Source organism: Chiloscyllium plagiosum, chromosome 4, assembly GCF_004010195.1.
Source record: "Chiloscyllium plagiosum isolate BGI_BamShark_2017 chromosome 4, ASM401019v2, whole genome shotgun sequence".
Taxonomy (NCBI): Eukaryota; Metazoa; Chordata; class Chondrichthyes; order Orectolobiformes; family Hemiscylliidae; genus Chiloscyllium; species Chiloscyllium plagiosum.
In genome coordinates, this window is record NC_057713.1 from 19,747,823 (window position 1) to 19,773,784 (window position 25,962).

At 38.5% G+C, this 25,962-nt stretch overlaps 1 protein-coding gene across 14 annotated transcripts in view; it reads right to left on the bottom strand.

Moving 5' to 3' along the window:
- LOC122548896 (protein tyrosine phosphatase type IVA 3-like) overlaps positions 1 to 25,962 on the bottom strand; it is a 154,541-nt gene that overhangs the window by 48,995 nt on the left and 79,584 nt on the right. For 2 of the 14 annotated variants that reach the window (XM_043687828.1, XM_043687830.1), the window contains exon 3: positions 8,605 to 8,697. The exons of 8 other annotated variants lie outside the window; for them this stretch is intronic. The gene's annotated coding sequence lies outside the window, so the exon portion shown is untranslated. Of the gene's footprint in view, positions 1 to 3,743; positions 3,761 to 4,797; positions 4,817 to 8,604; positions 8,698 to 12,103; positions 12,123 to 25,962 lie in introns of those variants that run through there. 4 more of the 14 variants (XM_043687841.1, XM_043687834.1, XM_043687840.1 and 1 more) reach the window with 3 other exon arrangements.

Sequence of the window (25,962 nt, forward strand, 5' to 3'; positions counted from 1 at the left end):
TGGTGGAGACTGGTACAATTGTAACATTTAAGAGGCATTTGGATGGGTATATGAATAGGAAGGGTTTGGAGGGATATGGGCCAGGTGCTGGCAGGTGGGACTAGATTGGGTTGGGATATCTGGTCGGCATGGACGGGTTGGACCGAAGGGTCCGTTTCCATGCTGTACATCTCTATGACTCGAAGTACCTCACCGTCTCTCCTTTCCTGAATTCCGTACCAATATTTTTGACCACCTTAGTGAAGATGGAGCAAAGTACTGGTTTAACACCTTATCAAAGTGCTCTACTCCACACACAGATCATCCCCTTAGTACCTAATTGGCCCTCTTTCTTTGGGTTATATCAATATATCAAGGAGGAGAGAATAATGTCTTGAGACTCTCCGAATTGCTTCAATGCACTTCCTAAACTCCACTACAGCCTCTCTTGATTTGCACCCTTTATACTTGTTAAAAGCCTCTTTTCGATCTCATCTCGCCTTGAATATTCCTATCTATAGTCAGGGTTCTCCGCTTGTTGCACCCATATTTTACCCGAAAAAGGGGCTGTACTCTCCTCAGTTCATTTCTAAAGGCCCCCTATAGTTCTGCTGCATATTTATCTGCAAATAGCGGTTTCCAAACTACCTTGACCAGATCCTGCCTTAATTTAACATCTGCCTTCTCCTTGGCCTCCTCCATCGCCAGACCATGGCAACACAACACCTGGAGGAAGAGCGCCTCATCTTCCGCCTAGGAACCCTCCAACAACAAGAGATGAATGCAGATTTCTCCAGCATCCTCATTTTCCCCCCCCCCCACCTTACCTCAGTCCCAACCCTCGGACTGAGCACCGCCTTCTTAACCTGCAATCTTCTTCCCGAACTCTCTGATCCCACCCCGTCTCCGGCCTATCACCCTCACCTTAACCTCCTTCCACCTATCGCATTCCCAACGCCTCTCCTCCAAGTCCCTCCTCCTACCTTTTATCTTAGCCTGCTTGGCACACCTTCCTCATTCCTGAAGAAGGGCTTATGCCCGAAACATCGATTCTCCTGCTCCTTGGATGATGCCTGACCTGCTGCGCTTTTCCAGCAACACATTTTTCAGTTTAGCCCATATCCCTCTAAACCCTTCCTATTCATGTATCCATCCAGATACCTTTTTAAATGTTGTAATTGTACCACCCTCCACCACCTCCTCTGGCAGCTTATTCCAAATGCCAACAAATCCAGTCCCTTTTAAATCTTTCCCCTCTCACCTTAAACTAGAGACTCTAGCTTTAGCCTCCCCTACCCTGGGGAAAAAGACCTTAGATATTCACCCTGTGTCCTTCATGATCTTATAAACCTCTATAAAGTCAACCCTCAGCCTCCGAAGCTCCAGGGAAAATAGCTCCAACTTATTAAGTCTCTCCAAGTGGTTCAAACCCTTCGCCCTGGCAACGTTCTTGCAAATCTTTTCTTAACCCTTTCAAATTTCACAACATCTTTCTTATAGCAGGGAGACCAAAACTGAACACAGTATTCAGACCGTGGCCTAACCAATGTTGTGTACAGCTGCAACATGACCTCCCAATTCATTCAATGCACTGACCAACAAAGGCAAGCACTCAAAACACCTTCACTACCCTGTAATTCTACTTTCAAGGATCTATGAACCTGCACCCAAAGGTCTTTTTATTCTGCAACACTCTCCAGGACTTTACCATTGAGTGTATAAGTCTTGCCCTGATTTGACTTACCAAAATGCATCACCTCACATTTATCTAAATTTAACTCCATCTGTCATTCCTCAGCACATTTGCCCATCTGATCAAGGCCCCGTTGTACTCCGAGGTAACTTCTTCGCCTCAGATTCTTTTTGCATAGGCACCTAGAGTGACCCTTTGCACCATAAAGATCTAAAACTGCAAGTTGGTGTTGCAGTGCTTGAAACTGACCCATTTCTTACACAGCTTGCTCACTTTCTGCATCATGGCTACTATTCTGATAACTGTACCTAATGCTTGCAGTTTTGTTGTCTGGCTACAATAGCTTCAATGCTCTGCCATCTTTAATGCCACACGTTAATGTTGTGACCTTTGTTTTTCTCCAAGAGGTCTTTATTGAAAGCTTCAAATCAGTTCTGAAGCTATACTTAACTTAATTAACTGTCCAGATAGCTCCGCTTCTGAAAAATAAACCTTCACCCTTGTCACTGCACCTATGACAACCTGATCAATTAAGTCTTGTCGCTGTTGTCTATAAGATATCAACTCTACATGGTGAATGTTAAAGTTTTCTTTATATGAAGCAGATATTCTAGCACTTCTTATTGCTTAGTGGGATCACTCTCGGACTCTCAAGAATAGTTTTGACTATTCGATTCTTGTTTCTGATTTCTTTATTTTCACTATGTGGTTTGCAATAGCTAAGTTTGAAATTAATAGCCCTATTCTTTGTTTAAACAGCCTACGTTCAGACAGGATATCTGTGGCTTTTCAGTCCATACCAGGTTATTTGGACGGAAGTTAATCTGATATTTCTGGTCTTTTGTCAAAGCAATTGACACCTAACAAATATATGGTAGCCTTGCTACTTTAAGGTTACTCAGTGGAGACATGCAGTTGCTGATTTTGTTTAAAAGATCATTTTGTTTTGTGCTGTTTTTGACAATAGGTAGAATTTCTTTTAACTTTATTTCAACAACACTGCGTAGTGATTTTCTTTCTTGGTTCTGTTGTAGATACAGCTTCTGTACTGCTTCAAGGCTTGTCTGAGGTTTTGAGATTTTCAGAACCTCGTTTTTTTAAGGAAAAATCCCACCACTCCCATCATGTTGCATTTCTTGTGCTATTGTTGCCATCAGCGATGTACTTCTGAGGTGTTATGAGGCACTGGTCAGATCACATTTAGAGTGTCGTAGCAACTTTGGGCTCCATACCTCATCAAGGATGCACTGGCCCTGGAGCTGGTCCAGGAGGTTCACAAGAATGATCCCTGGAATGAAAGGCTTAACATGAGAAACATTTGAGGACTATGGAACTTCCTCAATGGAGTTCAGAAGGACATTGGATTGAAACTTAAAGAATACTGAATGACTTGGACAATATGGACATTGGGAAGATATTTCTATTAGCAGGAGAGATGAGGATTCGAAGGCACAGCCTCAAAGGAAAGGAAAGACCCTTTAGAATGGAGATAAGTAGAAACATCTTTAGCCAGAGAGTGGTGCATCTGTGGAATTCATTGTCACAGAGTGTGGAGGCCAGGTCATTGCGTATATTGAAGAACAAATAGACAAGCTCTTGATTGCCAAGGGGATCAAAGGTTATGGGCAAAAATTCAGGAAAATGGAGTTGAAACACTTAGCCATGACAGAGCAGACTCAATAGACCAAATGGCCTAATTCCTGCTCTTATAATCTTATCATAGTTAACATAGCATGGATTCAGGCTGTATGAAAATTATACAAAGCTCATTGAAATTTATTAGATTAGATTAGATTACTTACAGTGTGGAAACATTTTTTTGGATTGTGGGAGGAAACCGGAGCACCCGGAGGAAACCCACGCAGACACGGGGAGAATGTGCAAACTCCACACACAGAGTCGCCTGAGGCGGGAATTGAACCCGGATCTCTGGCGCTGTGAAGCAGCAGTGCTAACCACTGTGCTACCGTGCCGCCCACCACGGGCACGGTATCTGCAACTATACACAAAAATATTCCTCTAGCATGTTTCTATTGGACTACAGTTGGTCATATCCTGATGAAGAGCTTACCCTCGAAATGTCGACTCTCCCGTTCCTTGGATGATGCCTGACCGGCTGTGCTTTTCCAACACCACACTTTTTGACTGATCTCCAGTCCTCACCTTCTCCTACACTTGGTCATGTGGTTAGGTCCTGGTTAGGTCAGAGCTCCTAAAATATACATAACCCCTGCAAACGAAGACTCCTCCCACTCTTCTGTGGCAACTGTTTATTCTGAAAGCAATGCAGTACCATTATATTCATGGTTGAATCTCTAGAAATCGAGGAACTGAATCATGCATAGTTTCTGTTTAGAATTGTAAATCAGAGCAGCAATGTGTCAAGTTAGGAATTAAATGCCTGATTATAATATGAGATTGGAACCTTAAATATCAAATTTGCAAGCTTATTAGGGTGGCTAGTTCAGCTGTTCCATTAAACATTTGAGCATAGCCTAGCTTGTGAAAATATGACTTCTATAAGAAACAACATGCTTTAAAAAGAATCTTTTTGTTTCAAGAAAAAAATTGTAAAGGGAAGTCAATCTGACAGTAAACATTTCACGCATCAGCACAAATCAGCTGCAGAGTTTAGACCATTTCCATTTTAACAAGAATGTGTCCCAAATTAGTACTGAGACTAAATATTGCTTTTAGAAACCCAAGCGTAACAAGCCAAAGGCAGATTTTCTATACTAAACAGGTTCTCTTCTGTTTAACTACCCAAATTCCCAATAATTGGACTACCGTATAGCAACTGCCAGGCAACATGTGTAATATGTTGTTGAATTCAAGCAAGACAATACCATAGTAACATTATGAAAACTAATTCCATTCTCTTGACATTTATAATACACTCACTCAGTTATATATTTTCCAGTCATAAACTGGAAATCAATGCATGGAATCTCATTAGAAGGAAAGCACTAACAAAAAATTAGATCAAGTTCTAGTAAATCTCATTCACTTGCACCTGTGCTACCCTAACTAAGTTTGATACAAGTCCACAAATATACTGCTCCAAAGTTGAAACCACTAAATTGTCAAATATCAACATCTTCCTTCATCTGCAAATCTCTACTTACCTTACTACCCAGGTGCTAGAAATGGAATCTTCAGAGAAGGCTCTGCCTGCAAACCTGGCTTCTAATGACTGTGACTGCTCCAAACCAGTTGTGACTGCATGTACCAAACCATACGATACTGACAGCAGGTTTTGTTAATGTCAGAAACAAATGGCCCCTTAATGCTATTAGGCTGGCCTGCTGACAACAGAGAATAGTCAAATCATACAACTGTTCTCATCCCAAGCAATTTTGAAACTAATAATAGATATTTTTGTATATAATAAAAGATGATTTATATTTGGATCAGTATTAGCGTGAATTCAGGAAGGAAATAAGTATAGCGGCTCCAAATTTAACTACCTACATTCACTTTCATTTGCCATTTTAAGTAGACTCCAAGTTGTTCAGTTCTTAAACATTTTTGTAGTTAAAAGATAAGACATGAATAGGATTATACAAATTTAGCTAATTGAAATATATTATCTAATCACTCTGAGGTGATATCGTTAACAATACAGTAGCGATTCAGATGGGGAATCATCCCATTTGTAGCAGTTCCAATAACTTAGAATCCCATTTGTAACAAGAACAAAATACTACAAATGCTACCAATCTTAAATTAGAAACAGAAAATGCTGTAAACACTCACTCAGCAAGTCAGGCACTATCTGTGAACACAACACTAAATTAATGCCACAAAATTCCACGTTTCTTCCCTCTTGAAGCCCTTAAAAAGGGCAATCACCTATGTAGTTTGCTCTACATACTGACCATTCTTTCAAATAAAAGAAATCCTCCTTCATTTCTACTTCCTTTTGTTGACCTTAACTTGCAAATATTGTCTTTTGTGATTCAGTTCTGGATACAACCTAAGGTTTAGTAAATTGTGTTAAGATGCAGTTATTCATCATAGAACCACAGGAAGAAATTCATGAAGGCACTGAAAGGGCAGACTAGTTGGATCCACTGTTCTTCCTGGTCCAAACGCTTTTAGACTTTAAGCTTTTAGAACTATACCAAACATGCTTGCCAATAACAAACAAAACCTGCAAATTTTAGAGATCAGAAATGAAAACAAAGTGTTCGAGAAACTCAGCATATCTGACATCTGTGGAAAGAGAAACAGTTAATATTTCAAGTGCAATACGACTTTTCTTTAAACTTACTTTTGTCAAAATTGTGACAATACTACGGCTTTAAGTGGTGTACTTTGTGAAGAAAGGTTGAGACAGGGGTATAGAGTGGTCTACTCAAAGCCAGTAAAGTAAACAGCTTGAGGCTTTGGGCTTTTTTTAAAAAAAAAGCAGGAACAATAGAAACAGCCTGAATGGGTGGGGTCAAGCTCCCACAGAACCAGGATTTTTAGTTCTAGCTTTCTGAAGTTGCTGGGGGTCTTGAAGCAGAATGTGGAAGCTTTTTTTCCTTCTCTCTGGTACAACTAAAAGCTTGGATTCTCTTCATACTGTTAAAATTGCACGAGACAATTTTACTGAATTTGCCTTTGCCAAGAGTGTGTGTTTATGGGATGTGACTATATTGGAACAGTTAATTAGTAGCTAATATGTATATTATTTTGTTAAGCATTTCAACGGAGTTACAGTTAAGCCAATTCTTTTCTTTTTTCATGTTGTCTATATTTACGCTGAGGTTAAAATACAAACTGTTTAAAGTCAAATAGTTTGACAAATTGAATTGTATCTGGAACGAAATGCCTTACACTTACTTGCAAAAATAAGTTAGGGTCTAGGCTGTCTCCTCAATATATTTTGAGGGGTTTAGTCTCATCCATAATAAGATTAAAGTACAATGATAGTAATTGCCACAACATAAAACAAATACTAGAAGGACAAGGGAGGCAAATACATGGGAGTGTGACCATTGCAATTTTCCCTCCAAGAAGCGCACGATCCTGACCTGGAACTAACTATATTCTTATTTCTTCATGTCACTGGATCCAAATCCGGAAGCTCCCTTCCAAACAGCGCTTTCGCTGGACTGAAACCATGTCAGAAAAAGCAGCTCTTCACCACCTTTAAAGGCAATCAGGGATGGGCAATAATAAATGCTGACCCAGACAGTGACACCCACATTCTTTGAATATAATTCAATCTTAAAGGATGTTTCATTTCCCTATCGCTCTGTTAAATCACAGAATAATAGAATGATAATACGGGATCATTTGAATCAACATGTTCACAAAGGATCGTTGCAAAAACAATTAGTCGGGCAGCTGTCCTTTACAACAATAGCTACAGCTTCTTTAATTTCTCTACCTTATTGGTATCTCCAAGTTCTGGCACCACACTCAAATCTTGCGTGCCTTCACACCTTTCCTAAGTTTTGATGCTCAGATCTGTACACAATATTTCAGCTAAGCTAATTTAGCATTTTATAAATTCCACTAATTCTTCCATACTCTGTACTCAGGTCATTTATAAAGCAGAGGACCACATATACCTTATTAACACCTTTCTCAAATTGCCCTGCCAACTTGAATGATTTGAGCAAAAACACCTTAGACCCCTGTATTCTTATAATCCTACAGAAACACACTTATTATTTTGTATTGCTGTACTGTACATCCCTTCAATATTACTTTACAGACCTTTAACATATAGTGCAAATATGTCTGCATCTTAAAGAATGCTGCTTATGATAGCCAGTTTGTCCCCATGTGGCACATCCCAACTGCTATGTCACTGCACACCTGTTCAGATTCATAGAAACCTTATTTCCAGGCAGTAGCGAGGGAGCAACAACAGAATATTGCAACATTGCAAGCAATTCCACGTCTTGTCAGGATAAAGGAATGGAAATCCAGCAGTAAGCACTTTTGTCTTATTCAACTTAAGAAAGTCACATAAAACAGTGATTGGAATAAAAGCATTTTGAAATATCATTGGCTCCCAAACTACTAATCTTCCTCTATCCGTAATCATCTGTACAGCCATCTACAGACTCACCAAGAGTGGAAGAGAATCAATCAATCATTCTCATCTGAGGGAGCGCCGAGGATTGAAAACAAAAGGGGTAGAATTTCCTGTCATGGTATAACTGATAATTGGCACTAAATATATTTGTTTTGTCACCAATCTTGCCAATGTGAAGTTGGACCAAAGTGTTCAATGGTCCTCATGTGATTTACCAGAGCACAAGAGTCAGTGCAAAATAAAAATCAGTATGAATCATGCATAGTCACGGAGTGAAAAAGGAACTCAAGAGTGGCCGGCCTTATGAAAGGAAAGAAGGAAAACAATTTTTTTCCCCCTAAACTTGGCAGTTCAAGACTAGTGGACAGTGCCCAGTCCATTTCTTTTCAGAAGTCTCCCCCAGAGATTTTCAAGTAGTTCAAAGCATTTCACTTCTCTCAAACAATCACATACAAATGGTTCTCCTATAATGCCATTGTTGCATTCCTGCAAAACCTCACTTAATATAAATAATGGGGCCTATGGGAAAAATGTGGTTGGGGCAGACCAATAAAAATATCACGAACAATTGTTAAGGTTTTGGATGATTTTTGAGCAAAGTGTAGCACAGCCCAAATGAAGGTTGAAATCATATTTATTAATGAAACAAAAATAAATTTAGCACAATACATTTACAAAATATAAAGAAAGCTGCTCTGTGTACAGAAAGCTGCTCTTACAGCTGACATTAAGCATGCACAGAATGACATGAAGATCGGTGCTGACATTGTGCATGCACACAGAACGATGCGGTGACTTCAGCATGGACATCGGCGCATGCGCAGAATGAAGCATATGAAGCAATCCGTGCTGGGCTCATGCTATTGCGAACAGTGATAAGCAGTCTCGAAAATACCGTTCACTAATTCTTCAGCAACGTTATTGCCAAATTGCACTGCCGGAATATGCATTATCCAAAAACTACCTGTCCATCATAGGCCAAAGTTGGCTGGAAGAGACCAAAAGTAAATCAGAAACAAAGACAGAAACTGCTGGAAAAACTCAGCAGGCCTAGCAGCATCTGTGGAGAGAAATCAGATTTAATGTTTTGAGTCAAGTGATACCCCCCCCCCCTCCAAAGCAGGAGAGCCATAATCTTGAACTAGATCTTGACCATTTGACAGAAATTGTAAAGCACGTTTTCTACACAGGAGGTAATAAAAATCCAGAATATTCATCCTCAAAAGGCTATGGAGGCTAGGACCAACTTAATTTAAGACTGAGATTAGTATCAATCAATCAATTATATTACAAATGCAGGTAATTAGACTTACGGTCTGGATCAAAAGATAAATGGCAGAAGGCTCAAGGACTGAGTTAGTAACTTAGAGTTTTACTCAAGTCTAATGTGATGGGTAACTCCTTGGGGAGACTGGAAATATTGACGCACCCACACAAACACAATTTTGCTTACGATTACACTGCAAAATAAAAATTGAAAAAACTATGTTTATAGATAAGCTTTAGATTTTACAGGCATCTTCACAACAAACAAGGTTATAAACATGAATGATTGATTCCGAAATAAATTAGCGTGATTAATGGTCCAATAACTGCTTTAAATGATAAATCCGACAATGTGCTGTAATCAATATTTTAGCAGACGCAGGAAAAATCATTTAATTTCCAGTGACAAAAAAAAAGGTAAAGTCTCAACGTCTATTCCTGGAGCACTTATACCCATTTGTGATATTCATACTAGTGCATTTTTAGTTCATGCTTACAGATATCATACTGCATTGCATTTTGCTCTGGAGTCAGATTTCCATGTGCTAATAGACACCCAGTGTTAATTGAGTACACTAGAGATCCAACCTTCTCTTTAAAAAAAAAATCAAATCTGCAAGTTTTGAGAGGGAGAAAGAAAAAGCAAACTTTGATATAGGAATTATTTTTAAAAAGTTACATATTAGAGCTGTGGAACCACTAACCCCATTAATCACAATAAGGTCTCAGCTTGCAGAAATTCAACCTACAAAGCTCTCCAGGCTCCAATACAGAATGAGCATAATACAACCTGAAATGTTTTACTTTTGCTGGGCTGAGTATTAGTTTTTAAAAAACTAAAATCTGCAACATGCAATGTCTTATTTTTATGTAGAAATATTACAATCAAATTGCATATTTTCATAAGTTGCATACAGAAAGTAGTAGTTATGAAAAGCTACAAAACTTCACTTTGTAGCAAAAATTAACTTTCATAAATATCCTGGTACAACATACACTAATAATTTCAAATGTACAAATTGGACCAATATGTATAAAGCACAGGAATCTGTTGTATTTCCTTGGAGGGTTTCTACAGGAATTTTAGAAGTAAGGATTTTTTTTTTTAAAAAAGAACATGATACTGAGTCCTATAAAATAAGAGAGCTTAAGCAGTATGGCACTATGTTATAGCAGAAAATTCACTGGTAATTCATGGCCATAGCAGTGAACACCTATTTTCTGCAAGTCTTCAAATGTGAGCATTTAGTATAATCTACGACAAATCATATCAGTAAACTGTCCTTACTCTTGTTGTTTTACAATCAAAACACCAGAATTACAAGGTTAAACTCTAGAAAGTAGTTTGACTATTCTAGTTGGGTTTTGAACTTTGCATTCCAGTTTACATTCAACATATTTAAAGAAATATTTAACTTTTGAGGCTCACAATAAAGCCCTCTAGAATCTCACAAAAACCAATGAAAGCAGATATCTATTGACAGAAGTATATTAGTACTCAGTACAGCCCAGTGGTAATGGTATGGATAGCAATCCAAGTTATGAACTCATAGTGCACCATGGCAGGCCTTGAAAGAAAACTCAATGGTAGCCATTTAAGCAAAAAGATGGTTGAATGTCCTGCCAGATTATATCTAAAGGTTATTTTCTCAGGAGTTGTCTTCCAAAATAAAAGATTGTTTGTTGAATCATAAGCACTCCCATCCTCGTGTCAATAAACAGGATGGCTCAAGTGCTACCAACAATTTTGCAATCCGCCCATCATTCCATCATGACTTCCTGGCACTTTCCACGAGATCCTGTTTTCAATAGGTTTAATTGCTAAAAAAGCTACCCAATCAGGCAGATAGTAACAGTAAACATAGTTTAGTAATGATCTGGGATAAATAGAACTGCGTGAGTAATTTGTCCTCTACAACCTTATTGTCCTGATTAATATTGTGCTATTGATGAAAAAAAAGGTTCAAACGTTGCACCTTAGAACATGGTCTTAATCCAACTTATTTAAGTATAGTATTACAGTTTTAGGTGAGATCCTGCAATTTAAACTCCTGCTTTCAGATGAATCTCATATTGCACTGAAAACCAATTCCTGGCAGGGATTTAAGTATGCCAATGTGAAAGCAGCAAAGTTAATCTGGTAATTCCAACTTTTTCCCAAACAAAATTCAATAGCAGTAATTTCATACAACTTGAAAATGCTGCATTTTTAAACAGAATTCAGTAACTAACACTAAAATCAAAGAGAAACAGTGGCCCAAACCAAATTCTATTTTGGAATGAATTGTAGAGAAACGGTTGTTTCTGAATTGCTGAAATGTAAAGTCCCATTATCTGTGCACCGCTTCAAGGACAATGACCATTTGCAACTCCTCTGATATTGAAGCAGTCTATATCCAGATCTTAGCTGACAAATGGAACGTATTTGTGACACACAAGTGACAGACAATGATCATCTCCAAAGGAGGATCTAACCACTTTTCCAAGATATTCAATGCTATTATCATTACTGAATCCCTACTATCAATATCCTGGTATTACCACTGAACAGAAACCAAAATTGTACAAATCAGAAATACTGTGGCAATAGGAGCAAGTCAGGGGTTAGAAATTCTGCTGAAGGTAACTCACCTTCTGACTCCCCAAGCCTGTTCACAACCTATAAAGGCATAAGATAGGAGAAATAGAATACTCCCCACTTGCCTGGATGAGTGCAGCTTCAATAACACTCAAGTAGCTTGACATCATAGAGGACAAAGCAGTCCACTTGACTGGCAACCATTCCACCAGCTCCAGCATTATTTCCCTCCACCACCATATATTGACAGCAGTGCATACCATTAACAAGATGTAGTGCAGCATCTCACCAAGTTCCCTTCAATAACATTGCCAAAATATTAAACTTCTATCACCTAGAGGGACAAGGGCAACAGGTGCACAACAATACCACCAACTTTAGATGTCCATGCAGAAGAACGAAAAATTTGCAGGAATACGGAACACCACCACTTGTAAGTTTACCTCTAAACCACATATCATCATGACTTGGAACTATATCGCCAATCTTTCACTGTCAGAGTCAAAACCATGAAATAACCTTCCTGATAGCACTGTGGGGGTGTACCTACCTCCCATGGACTGCAGCAATTCAAGGTGGCAGCTCACCACCACCTTCTCAGGGGTAATTACGGATGGTCAATAAATGCTAGCCCAACCAGCGACATCTGCAGTAGGAAGAAATGTTCAAATTTTAAAAACTTAAGAACCCCCAGATGAATAGTATCGCAGCTCCATGCAAAGTCAAGGAGATGCAAAATGTGAAGGTTCCATTGTCCTTGAAACAGTGCAAGGATAATGACCATTTGCAACTTCTCAGATATTGAAGTAGTCTATATCCATATCTGAGCTGACAAATGGCAAGCAATACTTGTGCCACACAAATGACAGTCACTGATCATCTCCAAAAAACAATCTAACCACTGAAATCTACTAACTCCAGGTTTTTTATAGAAGTTCCAAGAAATGTACAGCTTTTCAGTTACCAATCGAATCAGACGTGGAAAACATTTTAACCAGATTTTTTTAAACATTCTTAACCTCCTTTTACATTCCTATTTGGACAGTTGGAAAAGGTTTTCTCTTATGTGCAATATCAGGTGGTTTAGTTAGTGTACAGAATTTAGTTGCTTCTCCACAATGCTCTCACATTTGAGAGCTCAAGTAGTACTATACACTTTTTGTTCCATCACTGCTAAGTCTAGCACAGGCATGAGCTGTACTTCAGTTAGTAGAATTCTTGCCAAGTCAGAAGGTTGTGAACTTGAGTTCAAGGCCAAATACTTCAATTTAAAACATTCTTGGCATTCTAGTACTGCAGCAATGGAGGTGCCTTCTTTGAGAGATATTAAACCACAGCTTTGTCCACAGTACAATTTGAACTGCAACAGTGGGAAGTTTTCTTTTACTCTTTTTGGGATGTCAGATGCAGGTACACCCACAGTGCTGGTAGGGAGAAAGTTTCAGGATTTAGACCCAAAGGTCTAATAGTCTTTAGCTCATCAGGACAAATCCAACAGTGTCAAAATTTTAACAGCTGACGTCAATTTGTATTATAGGAGAAAAGGATGCTGGTGGTTGGCAAGCGGATTCTGATTTTCCACGGCAATACCTCAGCCAATGCAACAGGAGCTACCTATGTTCCTGTAGTGAACAGGTCAATCTGTATGAGTGTATACAACTCTTAGCAAATGTAAGAGTTGAGCCACATTATAAGCTCAATCAATAATCTTAAATTAGCATAGTTACTAGCACAGTTAGGAATTTTCAGGAAGTGTTGAGATCTGATTCTACTATTCACATCACATGGCCTTTTGGGATCTGTAGCCACAGGATGTTTGGAGTACAGCCAATTATGATTACCCAGAGAAACATAGTGTTTGATTCAATAAACTAGAGAGACATGCAGACCACAGAGTCATAAAGCACGGAAACACTCTTTGGTCCAACTCGCCCATACCGATCAGATATCCCAACCCAATCTAGTCCTACCTGCCAGCACCCGGCCCATATCCCTCCAAACTCTTCCTATTCATATACCCATCCGGATGCCTTTTAAATGTTGCAATTGTACCAGCCTCCACTATTTCCTCTGGCACATTCTTGGGTTCACACTGGCAATAAAACTTATACACTATGGTACTTAATTAGTGGGAGGCAAGATGTAATTTTTAGACTGATGACTCCATTTGGTTAGTGAAACACACCACTTGCGTTGACATTGCATGTTAGCAAAGTGGAGTGTTTTGTTTTAATCATTATCCAATTCAGAGATACTTGACCTTTCCAGAGTAATTTCATTTTTGAAATTGGTGGACTTTGGTCCAAGTTAGATTTTGCACAATGGAAAATGAATAATGATCCAATCAAGATCGACTGATCTGAAGGTTAGCTATGATACCATCTATTTCCATAGAAAGCCTGCAGAACAAACAAATGGTTAGACTGCCACTTAAAAGCTTGCTGATCAAATCAATCTTTTGCATAGGGAGTTTATACAAATTCCAAATCAAATGCGAATTATTGAGATCTACTTTTGGTAGACAGAAGTGAAGAAACCAAACTTTCAACTAGCATGAGGGGGGGGGGGAAAAGGGAGGGTATGAAACTTCTCTATATCAAAAAGGGAATTTGAACAAAGTGCCATTTTATAGTCTAGCCTTCAAGTGCAAGCATGTCCTTCCATAACACGTCTTTCTTTTTCACTCCTCAATCATCCCAACACTCTGTCCTGTCACACTGCATCTTTTGTAAGCAGAATTACTTATTACGATGGTCCGGTCAAGTCAGAACCCAGAGTGGAACCTGGCTGATTGGTCAAACGTTTAACTTTTGCAGTTGATTATGGTGTTGGTAAATCACTGAACATGTACTCTCGGGGCTACAAATGTTCCTTAAATGAAATGACACAATCTTATTAAACAAAAAATAGGAAAATTATACGTATAGAAGATAGTTCAGAAATATCTTAATATAAAATGGCAAAACAAAAAGTTTTGATCTATATCCCAACAGTATTCTTTTACAGATACTAAATTTCCAGAAAAATATAATTCCTTTTCTAACTGACTCTTTCCACTTTTTTCCTTGGACTGGCGAAACAGTTTGAATCTTTCTAGTTCTGCTGGCTGAAAACTCGTCAGTTCTCAACTTGAATTTTTTTTTAAAAATAAATTCTAATCATTTGGATACTTCTTTTCACTAGTGTGAAAATTGTACCCTTGAACCAAAAACTTCATTAATCTGCTAGGGAGCAACTGAAGCCATAACTAAATCAAAGGCCTCTAACTTATTTTCTCTTTAGTAAATTCAGCAGTACAAACTTCTTTACTTAAAAGGAGGCAACTGCCTATGATAATTATTACTAGCTTATTAATCTAAAGACCCAAGCAATATTCTGGAAACCTGAGTTCAGATTCCACCATAGCAGATGGTAGCATATGAATCGTAAGGAAAACCGATGTGTTTTGCTAATGCTCTTTAGGATGGAAACTGCCATCCATGCATGATCTGGCTTAAATGTAGCTTGTGGGTGACTCTTAAGTACTCTCTGCACAATAGGGGATGGGCAACAAATGCTGTCCTAGTCAGCAGTGCCCATATCTCATGAAAGAGTTAAAGAGAAAAAAAAAAATCAGGTATATAGGCATTCTGCGAGGCAGTTAACTGAACCACACTTTTTTCAAAAATGATTCCGGTTTTAGATAAATATCTGAATTACTTTCTAAATTCAAAGTTATCCTGACAACCAAAAGCAAAATCCAAGTGGGAATTTTAATACGTCACGGAGTGAGTTTGTAAATCTCTGGCTCGAACGGACATTTCTGGAAATAGCTGAGCAGGTCTGTTGTTTTCCTTTGAGCAGTGAAGATGGAGAATGCATGTGAATAATATATGATTACGGCATGATTAAAGCCCGAGCTGGCTGGCGGTGAGAGTGAAAGCAGGCAGCCTGAGATGGCAAGGCAACAAGAGCAGGCTGCCCGGGGTAGCAGTGGAGGGGAGGTCAAACCCCGAAGTAGCAGAGGTTGAGCCCTTGAGGACTGAAGTCTGGCATGGGTAGGTGTTTATGGACTGTGGTGTTGAACTGTTGCCGTATATACTCGAGCACAGGTGGTACTTTGAAATTAGGGGGTCGACTAATACACAAGTTATTGTTTTTGAGGGGATGAAATTCGTGTTTTTCCATTTTTTTTGACTCATACCAAGCAAGAGCCAGATCTCTACACAAATTAATAAAACAAAAGGAAAAAGAATTATGGCCATTATTGAATATTTATCTATAAAATAACTGTCTCCATTCTGCCCGCTACAGTAGAATAATACAGTAGTGTCCCCACCACCGCTGTACCCATGGGGTATGCGTTCCAAGATCTACCAAGGCAGCCCAAAACTGCGGATAGGTGCGAACCCATTCATTTAAATGGGAAATTTACATTTCCAGCAGCCCCTGGTTCTGGAATGTTCCCTGTAATTTGTTCAGGCTGCGGTAAACCACGGGTAACAAACAGTGGAAACAGACTCTGCGGATATGGCGGTCGCCCAGTACTGTCATTCTGAAAACCTGGAGCAGCGTGTGACATCTGGAGGACTGAAAGGCTCTGAACAGAGCTGTATGGCCAACAAACTGAAAAACTGGAGCAGAGCACAACGGGCAGGTACACAGACTCAAATTCTGATCTGTAACTGAAGAACTCGGGTTGACGTATACACGAGATTTGAAAAATACATGTTTTTGGCTAAAATACATGAGATCGACCTATTCATGAGTATATATGGTAAGTGTTTCGATTTGTTTTTCAACTTTTTAAGAAGGACTTTAATGCTTAACATCTTAACCTTTGTTTTCTTTATCCTTCTGCTTTATACAGAGATTCTGTATCAGAGTACCTTTGTACTTAAGATGGTACCATAAGTGATGACTTGTGATACATGTGACAGTAAACCTGAATTGAATTGAATTAGTTTGTCTACCTTTATTTCATAAGTGCAAATCCCAAAAATGATAATAGCCTTATAAATATTTTTCACAATGTGTATTTCTTTTAATTTAGGGCACAGTGTTCTCTGCTCACAAAGCAGTGTTGGAGAGATTAAACACTTTTCTGAATTGCCTTTGTTCAGTCTGCAAATATGACCCCAAATGCCTGCCATTTTAATTCTCTGCCTGATGCCCAGTCTTCTGCCTCCAGTTTCTGCTGTATCTACTATTTAATTCAGCAAATCCCTCCAATGGCAAATTCCACATATTCACCACTCCTTTCAGAAAGAGGGTTTTTCTGTATTTCATACTGGATTCCTTGTTGATTATTTATGTTGAAGCACTCCAGTTATAAATTTCCCCATAAAAGCAAACACTCTTTGTATTATTAATTCTATCAAGATCTATTTATGTAGATTGATGATGCAATAAAATTATAGATTAATTGAGGGTTTTGTGAACAGGTAATAATTAGAATATTATACTACTATCAGTAACAGCGTATGACACTATCAACGAAGCATTCAATAGTCAGATGTAGGACAACTGGGTTCTAGACTTTACTGATTATTCATTTCACCAGCGTCTTTGTGCTGATACAGTTCGCCATTCTTTCCAAAAGGTAAAGGAATCCCTACTGGCATGAAGGGACATCACCTGCTAACCTATTATTCAACCTTCATTCTCCCACATTTCAAAATGAAACAAGCAATGAAAAAAAAATCCAGATCTTCCCAGTCATTTGATTGGGATACAGACCCAGAAACTCAATTTTTCAGGACAACAAACTAAATACTTGGCTTATAATTTGCAAGAAGTTAAATATAGTTTCACCCCTCAGAACAATTGAGTATTGGATTGAGATGAACAGTAAGAAATAGTAATTATTGTGCGATAATGCAAGAAAATCAAGTTTTTGAAGTATATGCAAACACATCAGGGTTTTCCAATGTTTCAGCCATTAATATTTCTGTGGGAAGTGAACTCCAGTGAAATCATTCTCACAGGTAACTGCATCTCTACTTCTCTTAGTCTACAATATTCTTTCAGACTCAATTTCATCATCTACACTGTCTTACAAATGTTTATCACAGTTTTTGAATCAGCTAGTCTTTCTTTTACACTGTTGACTAGCTTCATCAATTTAGCTCCTTTATCCAGATATTCCAAATTTTAAATTTTCCTACCATGCATAGTTTTTCTGGAATAGCTCAATTCATACTTCGACCTATTAAAAGCTCAAGACAAGCACCAAGAAGGCAGGCCACATGCCATCAGCCTTCACTCATTGTAACCCTTGTCCCTGCCTTCAGCACTTTTCCAAAAGGCTTTCATTGTCCTCTTAAATATCCTCACTATGAACTCTTAAATGTCCTACGATATAAAATTAAACATCTAGCTTAGAAAAAAAAGTTAGACAGAGTAAATGATGACTGCATGCATTTTTCTAAGAATGTAGCACAGCATCGGTTAGCAACATAAGAAAAGGAAGTTTGATGATCACGTGGCAGCCAGAATACTGGATAGAGGAGGATGGCAAAGGTGATCAATTCAGTCAGCATGATTGATAATAGTTGTAGTTTCCTTGGACATTGAGGGATCCTAAAACAGACAGACAAGATGTACAGAAAACTTTGTTTGAAGAGACTGAGTTACTCAAGCTCTTTTCCTGTGGACAAAATCTAAAGCCACAGAACACCAGTTTATGGTCCAACAAGTTTATTTGTAAGTACTAGCTTTCGGGCAAAAGAGAAGCACTCCGAAAGTCTGCTGGACTATAACCTGGTGTTGTGATTTTTAACTTTGTCCATTCCAGCCCAACACCAGCACTTCATCATTTTTGCTTATGCTATTTCCTAATGTACGACATGACCATATGTTTCTAATAGGCATTGCTATATCAAAGTTAAAAACAAATTCCTCAAACAAGTCAAACTGGGCTTACAATTGACGACCATGGCAATTCTACAAATGCAGAGAGTATAAATATTGGAAACAGAAACAAGAGTAGGCTATTTGGTTCAGCAGAACCAATCCACCATTCAACATAATCATAGCTAATCCTCTGTCTTGCGTTTTTCTCACAGCCCTCAACATGGTTAGCTTCCAGAAATCTCTTTCTTTCTTAAATACATTCAATTATTTCAGCTCCACAGCCTCTTGTGGGAGAAAATTCTGATGGTTCACTACTATGTAAATGAAGTATTTCTGGTCATCTCACCTATTGCACATCCTGAGACAGTGAGCCTTTGATCTGGACCCAGGCCATGGTATACTTCTGCCTCAGCTGATGGTATACTTTATCCAGCCCAAGAATTTCACACTTTTCAAAAGACACCTTCTCACCTTTCAAAACACCAGTGAATATAGGTCCAGTCAACTCAATTTCTCACCATATGAGAAATCATCCATCCTAGGACCCAGGTGAACCTTTGTTGCACTCCATTTATGGCAAATACATCCTTCCTTGGGTAGGGAGGCCAAAGCAGCTGCCAATACTTTAGGTCTGGTCTCATCAATGCTTTAAACATTTGCAGTGGGACTTCCTTGCTCTTTATTCAAACCGTCTCACAATAAAGGCCAACATACCATGTACCTTCCCACTGTGTGCTGCACCTACATACTTGCTGTTGATGAGGAGTGTACTTTGTTCCTTCATGCATCAACCTTTTCCAATCTATCACCATTTAAACAATACTGTCTCCCTACAAAAGTTGACAAATTGAATGCTATGATATACTAATGCAAATCAGTTTCAAAATATATGGTACCATTTACTAACAGTTTAGTAATTTAACACAAGCAAGCTGCTCTTTTTGGCACTGAAGTCATTTATCCAATAACTTTTCTTTTATAATTCATTCTTGGGATGTGGGCTGGTCAACATTTATTACCCATCCTTCGTTGCCCTTGAGAAGGTGTCGTCAACTGCCTTCTTGAACCACCGCAGCCTACATACTGTAGGTTGATGCACAATATCATCAGGGAGGGAATTCCACGATTCTGATTCAGCGATGAAGAAACAGTGATATATTTCACATTAAGGATGATGAGGGGCTTGGAAGGGAATTGGCAGTGGTGGTGTTCCCATGCATTTGTTGCCCTTATCCTTTAGATGGAAGGGCTCAGGGTCATATATTAATCTGCAATTGCTGCTGCTATAAAAGAATCACAATGTAGAAGCTTAAGTTGCTATTAAAAAAAGACCCAAACACACTACGTGCTGGTTAATTCCCCTACAGGGAATTTTCCTCCATAGCCACCAGGTGAAAATATGCTCTGTAAATGACAAATTGAAAATCAGAATTCATAATATCAAACATTTAGCAATTCCAAAAATTTTAATTCTTCTGTATGGGGGTAGGAAAGAGAAAGTTAGAAAAACAGACACCAAGATAAACACACACAGATCACAGCCTAAACTCCACTTTTTTTGGCTTTTCATCAAATCCCTGCAGTGTGGAAACAGACTATTCGGCCCAACAAGTCCACACAGATTGCGATTCTCCAAACAGCATCCCACCCAGATCCATCTCCTCCATCCAACCCGACCCTGTACCTCCCACGGCTAATCCACCCAAACTCCACAACCCCGAATACTACAAGCAATTTAACATGACCAATCCACCTAACCTGCACATCTTTGGACTGTGGGAGGAAACCAAAGCACCCAGAGGAAATCCACACAGACATGGGTAGAATGTGCAAACTCTACACAGGGAATTGCGAGGTTAGAATTGAACCTGGGTCACTGGCACTGTGAAGCAGCGGTGCTAACCACTGAGCGACCATGCCAGTAATTAAAAACTAGACACCAAGCATGATTAATACTAAAACATGAGTAAGCAGACAGTGAAAGTAGAAGTACTTTTATTTAAAAAGCATTAAGGAATACGAATTCACTTTACTCATTGGAAATTAATATGTCAAAAGCTAAATAAGCACCAATATTTTACTTTTAACACTTACGAAATATGCTATGACTTAGCACTGCAAATACTAGTTTTTTTGATCGATTAGATTCCCAACAGTGTGGAAACAGGCCTTCGGCCCAACAAGTCTACACTAACTCTCCGAAGAATAACCCACCCAGACCCATTTCCCTCTGACTAACGCACCTAACACTATGGGCAATTTAGCATGACCAATGCACCTGACTTGCACATCTTTGGATTGTGGGAGGAAACCAGAGCACCCTGGGTAGCACGGTGGCTCAGTGGTTAGCACTGCCGCCTCACAGCACCAGGGACCTTGGTTCGATTCCAGCCTCGGGCGACTGTCTGTGTGAAGTTTGCAGATTTTCCCAGTGTTTGCATGGGTTTCCTCCCACAGTCCAAAGATGTGCAGATCAGGTGGATTGGTCATTGAATCAGATGGGAATTGAATCAACTCAGCATAGGAGAATATAGTTCAGGTAATAAATTGTCAGTTCAGTCCCGACAAAGAATCTAGGCAACAAGGAGCAACAGTCACCTTCATTGCATACCCTTTGTATTATTTTTGTGATGAGTGCTATTGCCAGATCAAAACGTCTTTGCCTTTTATTGCTTGGATTCATATAACTGATTCAAAATTACCCCAAAAATAAATCAAACTGTTCAAAAGAATCAGACTGCCTTTTTGGAAAGCTAGGTTTTGTCTCTGTAGGAAATAATTTAGGTGATTTAAAAAAAAATTCTCTTAAGTCTCAATTCACTCTTTTGCAATATGTCAGTTTTGATTGCCACATTTCATAAGGAGGTTCAACTGAATACATTTTCCAGGAAGATTGTTGATTTTTAGACAGATTTATTGCTGTATTTGCAGCCTTTTTTGAGTGTTTTGGGAAGAATAAGTAAAAAGATGGTTTAAAATGGGTTTCCAGCACTCAGCTACAATCAGTGAAGCTCATCTTATGTTCATTAATATAGCGAATATTAGCTGAAATTATATTCAAAACAAGTTTGCTGCTTCATGATGCAATCTTCTGTCCACAGATAATCATGTATGTATCATCTCATTTTTTGTATCTTTTATCAAGCAACTAGATACTTCACATGCTCAATAGTTCAGCGGACAAGGGACAAAGGCACTACAAAATGAAAGGAACAGATATAATGCTGCAAGATAACTGTAAACTCCATTTCAATATAATTTTACATCTGCAAACATCATTCAATAACTTTTGATATTTCGGTGCTGTCACAGGTCTTTAAATATTTCCGACAATGAAGAAAATGTCTTTCTTAAATCACATCAGATATGACAACAGAATCACAAAGTGAGGAAAAGGATTTTTAGTAGGTTTTTTGAATAGTTTGGAGGTGTAAACTCAACAAGGGTAACGTATCAACCAGATTGGAATTGCGATAAGTGGGAAGATAATTAATGACAGGAAAACCTACTTGATGTCATCCTCAACCAACCTATCACAGATGTATTTGTTCATCACATCACTTGTTTAAGTTACAACTGCATAATCCTTGTGGAGAGGAAGAGGGGTCTTCACACTAACGAGCAACCATGTTATGTGATCTTAACATCATATAAATGGGTTACATTCAAATCAAAAGTAAGGCACTTTTAGCCAAAAGCAGAGTTCTACATCATCTCAATCTTCTGCTCATCGTTCAGCACCTTGTTATATTCAAGATAGGGATCAACCCTGGTTCAATGAGGCATGGTTCAGAAGAAGCGCTGACCATACCCAAAATGCCTAAATACCAACCTGTGAAACTATAAAACAGGACAACTAACAAGCTTCAACAGGGTAAGCAACATCTGATAGACGGAGAAAAAAAAGTGTTCCCACAGATAAGATCAAAGTCTATAGCCTCGCCATAACCAGTTCCCAAATGATAAAAAAAATTAACAGGATCACGAGGTTCAAAAAACATTTCTACCTTAATTGATAACAAAACCCAGCATGTCAGTGCCAAAGGAAAACTTGTGATTGCAATGCAATTCAAAAGTGCCGAGTGGATGATCCCTCTTGGCCTCCTTCCAAGGTCACCCAGCTTCAAACTTGCTAATCTTCAATTAATTTGATTCATTCCACATGATAGCCACAAAAAATAACTAAGAACACTAGGCATAGCAAAGGTCATGAAACCTGGGAGGAATATCACAACGAAAACTTCAGTAACGAAGATGTAAAAGACACTGAAACTAGTCAAAACCCTAATGGCTGTGGGCAATTAGATAGTTATGCCCTGCCCACAAAAAGCAGGCCAAATCTGCTCAGTTAATTACCATCCAATTTGTCTACTCTCCATTACCAGTGAAATGATGCAAGGTGTTGAAACAAAGAAAATAACACATTTACATCATCTCTTCAATGTAGTGAAACACCAAGAACCTTCACAGTGCCATAATTAAAGCAAATGATACCCAGCTTGGCACCAATTCTTCCTTTTGAGGGGTCCTCTGGTTATGAATGCTGTTACATAAAAGTCAAGTCTACCTTCCCTCTCGGATTCCAAAGGCCTTTCAGTAGGGTTTATTGGAAAAGAATAGTGTGCAATATTCTAAAAGACTAGAAATAATTCCCTTGAAAAGACAATTCTGATTTTATCTCTACAAATGCTGTGGGACCTGCTACCTGATTTTTATTTCTACTTTTCAGCAACTGCTGTATTTCACTTTTAAATTACTGTTCCTACTCCATTGGTATGTAGATGCAGAAATTAGTCATCAGATGCCAGTCCCAGTATAATTGCACACACTTTTATGCTGCTAAGTTTAGGTATAAATTGTCAACTAAAACATAACATCCAAAACCTCATACATATAATTATATCAAAGAATATTAAGATTTAAGTTAAGAAAAGTCTTAACATTCAAACTAATATTTTCTTCCTGTTAGCGTGTCATGATGGGAAAAATGTTTGACCCCCAACATACTGATATCTGACATTCATCATAAGTCTTTTACAAATTGAGGCCAAAAACTTTTCAAAAGCAGCTAACAAGCCTCATGCTCTAACAGCTGGTTTGCAACAACCCTGAAGCAGCCAAAGAATGGAGACTTTATCCTCTTGTTTGAAAAGGGCAGGGAGACTAAAGGATTGCTCAGAATAAGTATTAAACAAAAACAGGATCAGTATTGCGTTTTTTTTCCCTAAATTTTAAACATTGTCCAAAGATTCTTACCTAAAAATCATGATTCGGAGATGCCGGTGTTGGACTGGGGTGTACAAAGTTAAAAATCACACAACACAGGTTTAATTGGAAGCACACTAGCTTTCGGAGCGACGCTCCTTCATCAGGTGATTGTGCCTGATATAACCTGGTGTTGTGAGATTTTTAACTACCTAAAAACCAGTATTGACAGACTATGAGTACTTAAGCAATGATCATTTACTAAAGGAACGCAGCAGGCATAAAAACCATTCTCCCAGAATCAAGTATATAATACATTCAAGTACAAAACACACCATTTATTCCACTATTGGTTTCAGGTAAGATACCATTTCATTCAGAAATTTCTGCCTCAAGACAGCTCTCAAAGCTCCAGATGTACAATTTGAAATCTTACCATGCAACACTTCAGAGACTTACAGCCATCTGAGTTTATGTTTAAATTGTCAAAGTTGAAATCTTTCAGATATGGCAAAGTCAACTAATGTTTGTTATTCTTCTGCATCAACATGTAGATCTGAACAGGCCAAATCCAGATTAAAGGCTGGATCTGGTCTGGAACCCACTTGGACCTTAAGCATTCATGATAGTTGACAACTAAAGTGAAGTGTGGATTTTAGAACACCATTGTTCATTGTGACAAAGCAGAAGGGATAATAAAGGTATACCACACATTACTGCATTTATTCAAAATAACAACAAATAGGAAATGTGTTTCAGACTTGCATTAAAAGGTTAAGGGATTAAAAGAAGCAAACTCATTGTAGTCTAGCCTATTAAATATTTTCAGTTCCTTTGTAATTGGGGTTCACTATTGAACATCTGAATTTGAATAAAGAATATTCTTTTACAATGACAACTTTACGGTTTACCAACATAATTTACAAAAAAGTCTGATATAATATAGCACTTTATGACATGCTCGAAATATACCAAAATGCTTCACAGTCAATGAATTAAATTCGGCTGTTGGAATTGTTGCCAGACAAGGAAACCTGGCAACAACTTGAAAAAGTTGGCACACAGCAAGGTTTACAACAGGAAGTTAAACAAATCACCAGTTGATCAATCTCTCAGGGTGCAGATTGAGAGGTGACTGCTAGTTAAAACATTCAAAAGATATTAACTGATTTCCTTCAAATACTGTCATGGGTTCTTTCATAAGTACCAATGAGAATGTGTATAGGGTATAAGCAGGAAGGGAAAGAGTCACATTTTTAGTTTTGTGAAACAAGAGATTCAGCTGAGTATGACTCAGATCAGATAAGAACTTGCAGTTAAAAATGGGGTGCTGGAGGCCAGGGTAATGGGGTAACAAGGTGGAAAAACATTCATTGTGTAGAGCCATTCAACAATATGGGAAGCATTCAGTATGTAAGGTCAGTTTAACAAGGCAAAAAATATTCATTATGTGAAGCGAGTGAAGGTTAAGAACATGCGTTGTGTAATCGTTACTATTGGCACTTGCTGATTGTAAGCGGCAACACAATCAATATGTATGTTGCCTTATCTAGATGCTCCTCCCTATAAAATGACTATATAATTCATTAAGAAACTGCTGTTTGAGAGAAGACGACCAGGAACCTATGTCCCTGCGGACATGGTGATTGTTCTCTCTCCCTCCAGGGCCCAAAATAAAGATGAAGGAGGAAAACTATATTGTGTCTGAGTGCTTTGTTTCGACTGAGGGGGAAAATGGGACGACACCAAAACAGAGAACTGAGCAGCATTGGTTTAACCTTCAAAAGAAAAACGAGCAATCCCTCAATACTACATTCACAAAAGTTGTGGAGTAGGTCTTGAACCTATAATTTTCCAATACATAAGTTTGACAATTTATGAAAAAAAAAAGAGGGACCTCATATCACCACTAAACTGTAATGAACTCGCAAGATTATTTGCAAAGAAATGAAGTACTCATGCTTGCACTCAAAAAGGCATCTGGTATATTTTAGATACAAAGCCATCACAAATTAAGGTTACGGTAGAATATGTTTCAAATGCACAAACTTGGCATGTAAGTTAGCATTCTAAGCTTCGAAAGGGCCATCTGTTCAGGAGTTCCGTTTTGCTGTCATGCTATTTGGTCTACAGTTTGTGGTTGCCAAGTCTATAGTCACATTTGCATTCTTCAAGTGATCATTGATTTTGCTTGCACACAAAGCTGGTGATAGAGCTGCAAGAAACTTCACATCATAACATGCTAAAAGCTCTTAAAAAGGTTTTGAATTATTTCAATTTTAACTTTAGAGGCATTTAAACTAAAAAAGATAGTTGTTAACATTTGAAGCCTTTGACAGGTTTTGACATAAACCAGCTTTTTTGGGGGGA